Genomic DNA, 4199 nt, shown 5'->3' on the forward strand with positions numbered 1-4199 from the left:
TCAGGCAATCCACTTACCTCAGCCTCCCAAAGGCACGGGATTACAGGCTGAGCCACAGAGCCCGGCTCTTAACCACCTTTCTACTCTCCTGTTTCCATGTATAATATTTGATTTTTTTTTTAATACAACGGGGGTTTTGCAGTTTTTTTCCTTCTGTGTCTGGCTTATTTCACTTAGCACTATGTCCTCTGGATTCATCCACAATTGAAAAATACAATATAGCCAGAAACGGTGGCTCACACCAATAATCCCAGCAATTTGGGAGGCAGAGGCAAGAGGACTGCCTGAGTTCTCAGGTTTGAGACCAGCCTGGGCAACATGGTGAGTCCTCAACTCTACAATAAAAAAAAAAAAAAGAAAGCTAGTTGTGGTGGTGCACACCTGTAGTTCCTGCTCCTTGGAAGGCTGAAGTAGAAGGATTACCTGAGTCCAGCAGGTCAAGCTGTGGTGACTGTGAGCATGCTGCTGCATTCCAGCCTGGGCAACAGAGTGAGACTCCGGCTCAAAAAAAAAAAAAAAAAAAAGTATAATATAAAGATGAAACATCTTATGTGCCTAAAAGTAAGGCATTCCTCAAAAATGATATGGACATGTCAAAAGGATAAAGGAGCCACCATAAAAAGGCTCCCACTGGCTGTTCAACAGTGGCCCATATCCTTCAGCCATTTCTCTGCCTCATCAGTGGGTGGGTTGCATATTTCTGTGGCAGGAAACACACCCTCTCCTTGGAGATCTGAATCTCTAACTTTGTGGTGGTGGGGGGGGGATCATTTCCTTCAAATTACTTCCTTATTAACTCTTCTTCAGCCCCAAAGATAATAACTGCCTTTTGTAGTTGCTACTTCTGTGTAAGAGCCTCTTCTACCACTTTTAGTAACTGATCATCTTTCACTAGAAAGTAATTCTTTGATTTTTTTCTGTTAAAATCTATCAGGTATCTGTTTTTACTAGACCCTGACTTACACAAGAACGTATCACTTCTCTGTATTCCCATCCAAAAAATGCATATCTAAATATAATCATAAATAACATCAGACAAATCCAGAATGAGATACATTCTACAAAATTTGGCCGGTACTCATCCAAATTTCAAGTTTAATAAGATAAAATCACAACTAACTGCAATGTGTAACTCTGGCTTCACTCCTGTGGTTGGGGAATGGGAAGTAATTATAAAGAGCATTATTAGCTGGGCTCGGTGGCTCAGCCTGTAATCCCGTGCCTTTGGGAGGTTGAGGTGAGTGGATTGCCTGAGCCCACGGATTTGAGACCCGCCTGGGCAACTTGGCGAGACCTCATCTCTACAATAAATCAAAAATCGGCTGGGCGTGGTAGTGCATGCCTGTAGTTCCAGCTACTTGGAAGGCTGAGGCGGAAGGATCGCCGGAGCCCAGCAGGTCGAGGCTGCGGTGGCGGCCACTGCACTCCAGTCTGGGCGACAGAGTGAGACTCCAACTCAAAAAAAAAAGAGTATTATTGAGAAAATTAATGGAATTTTGAATATGAGATCTGAATTAGATAATAACATTGTATCAGTGTTATAGTTCCTAATGCTGGTAATTATACTGTGTTAATATAAGAGAATGTCCTTGCTCCTAGGAAATGCACACTGATGAATTTAATGATAATGGGGAACTTATTCTCAAATTGTTCAAAATAAACTAACGTGGGGAAGAGGAAAGGGAGAGATGAATCTAAGTAGTGTACAAGAGTTCTTTATACTATTTTTTGTATCTTTTTAATAAATGTTAAATTGTATTAAAACAGAAAGTTACCAAACCCAAAAAATAGTTAGTCTTTGAAATATGTTAAACATGATTATTTTGAAAAGCATCAATAAAAATTCAAAATGAAAATCTGGCTCCAGATAGTAAACTGAATACATGCATAACTGGAGTGAAGCTGCCAAATAAATTTCAACTATCAGAAACTATGAGCAGGTAGAGTGTGTTTGACGATAAAACCAGAGCAAATCTGTTAACACAAAGCTTGGAGAGAAGGCAGGCGTCCAGAGGTTATAAGCCATTCACAACAAAGCTACCAGCTGAATCAACAAAACACAATCAAGAGCAGAGCTGGGACAATTATCAAAGCAATGAACTGAAGGAAGCTGTGGGAATACCTAGACCTGTCAGGCATTTTCCCTCCTGTGATTATGCTGAACAGATGGCATCTTCAACATTTGATTTCAGCAAGACAACATTCTTGGAACTGCTTTTAAAATAAAATGAACAAGCCGGGCTCGGTGGCTCAGCCTGTCATCCCGCGCCTTTGGGAGGCTGAGGTGAGTGGATGGCCTGAGCCCGCGGGTTCGAGACCCGCCTGGGCAGCGAGACCTCATCTCTACAACAAATCAAAAAATCAGCCGGGCGTGGTAGCGCGTGCCTGTAATTCCTGCTACGTGGAAGGCTGAGGAGGAAGGATCGCCGGAGCCCAGCAGGTCGAGGCTGCGGTGGCCGGGAGCGGCCTCTGCACTCCAGTCTGGGCGACCGAGTGAGACTCCAACTCAAAAAAAATAAAATAAAATGAACAATTTACCTGGTGTGGGAGAAGACAGTGTGTATGTCAGTGAATTGTGCAGGGTGTGCTTGTTAATGAGGAGGTCAGAAAGAGGCAGGCCTGAAACACAAAGTGAACTGCTAATTTCCACTTTCGCCTCAGGCGAGAATCTTACTCTCGGTTTTCTAGACTGGGAGTTCTAACACAGAAACCACCCAGGATGGGCACGGAGGCCTGAGAAGCAGGGAAGTGCCCCAGGTTGTTCGGCTCCTGTTTTCACCCAAACGGCAGTTATTCAACTGACTCCACTGTCTTTCTGGCCCATTCCCACCTCCAACGTGCAACCGCCCTTCCCTCCAGCACAGAGCTACTCCAGACGACGACCAAGAGACAAGACTTCAGAAATCAAAACTCGAACTCACCTACAAATAAACATCAATTTGGGAATGGTAGCTCATGATAAAGCAGTCTTTGTTCTCTGCTATATTCCCAAGACCTATAACAGTGTTTAGCACATAATCATTGTTCACTAAAGATTTGTTGAATGACTTGATAAGACCAAGGCAGAAGAAATAATTTAAATACCCAACCTAAGTGATATTAGTTAAGTGGTAATCCATAAAATGAAATATTTGGCCAGGCTCGGTGGCTCAGCCTGTAATCTCATCACTTTGGGAGGCCGAGGCGAGTGGATTGCCGGAGCCCGCGGGTTTGAGATCTGCCTGGGCAACTTGGCGAGACCTCATCTCTACAATAAATGAAAAAATTAATCGGGCGTGGTAGCGTGTGCCTGTAGTACTGGCTACTTGGAAGGCTGAGGCGGGAGGATGGCCAGAGCCCAGCAGGTGGAGGGTGCGGTGGCCGGGAGTGTGCCACCAGCCTGGGCAACTGAGTGAGACTCCAACTCAAAAAAAAAGAAAAAAAGAAAAAAAGCAACGAAATATTATGCAGCTAATAAAAAGTTTACTTGGAGAGTTAATAATACGGTGAAATATTTGATACACTAAATTTTTCCAAAAAGGAAGCATATACTCATGAAGGAAATACACAACCGCTTGCTGAGTCTATGTATGATTTTTATTTTGTCGTTCTCTGTTATCTGCTCACAGATGACTTTTATTATCAGAAAGAAGATACTCCTTTAATTTTTTTTTTTTTACTTTTTTTGTTTTCCTTGAGGAAACGTCCAAGTCAGATATGATTGCTAACCAACCTGAACTGAATGTACGAGTTAACACTTGCAGGACGACATACAGTACCTACAGTACGGCGCTTGAGAACCAGGACTCTGGAGACTTTTGGAATACCCCTTTAAAGCCGGGTGCGGTGGCTCACGCCTATAGCTCCAGCACTTCGGAAGGCCGAGGTGAGAGGATTGCCTGAGTCCACGGGTTCGAGACCAGCCTGGGCAAGTTGGTGAGACCCCTCCCCCCCCATCTCTGCCATAAACCCAAAAACACGCCGGGCGGGGGGGCGCACGCCTGTAGCCCCAGCTCCTTGGAAGGCTGAGGCGAAGGATCCCCGGAGCCCAGCAGGTCCTGAAGAAAGAAATACTCCTTGAAAGCTGGCTCCTGAACAGCTGTGGGACCCGGGCTAAGTTTCTCAGCCTCTCTCTGCTTTAGCTTCCTCCCTCGGCAAAGCCGGGAGAAGAGACTTGGTCAGGCGGCTGGAGCGACGATGAAATGAACCGACGCCGCTCC

The 4199-nt window shown here is 44.8% G+C and overlaps 1 protein-coding gene across 1 annotated transcript in view; it reads left to right on the forward strand.

Annotated features, from left to right (window-relative positions):
• M6PR (mannose-6-phosphate receptor, cation dependent) overlaps nucleotides 1–4199 on the forward strand; it is a 105729-nt gene that overhangs the window by 89679 nt on the left and 11851 nt on the right. The window lies entirely within an intron of this gene.

The sequence above is a fragment of the Carlito syrichta genome, unplaced genomic scaffold, assembly GCF_000164805.1.
Source record: "Carlito syrichta isolate Samal-C Ts95f unplaced genomic scaffold, Tarsius_syrichta-2.0.1 Scaffold304046, whole genome shotgun sequence".
Lineage (NCBI taxonomy): Eukaryota > Metazoa > Chordata > Mammalia > Primates > Tarsiidae > Carlito > Carlito syrichta.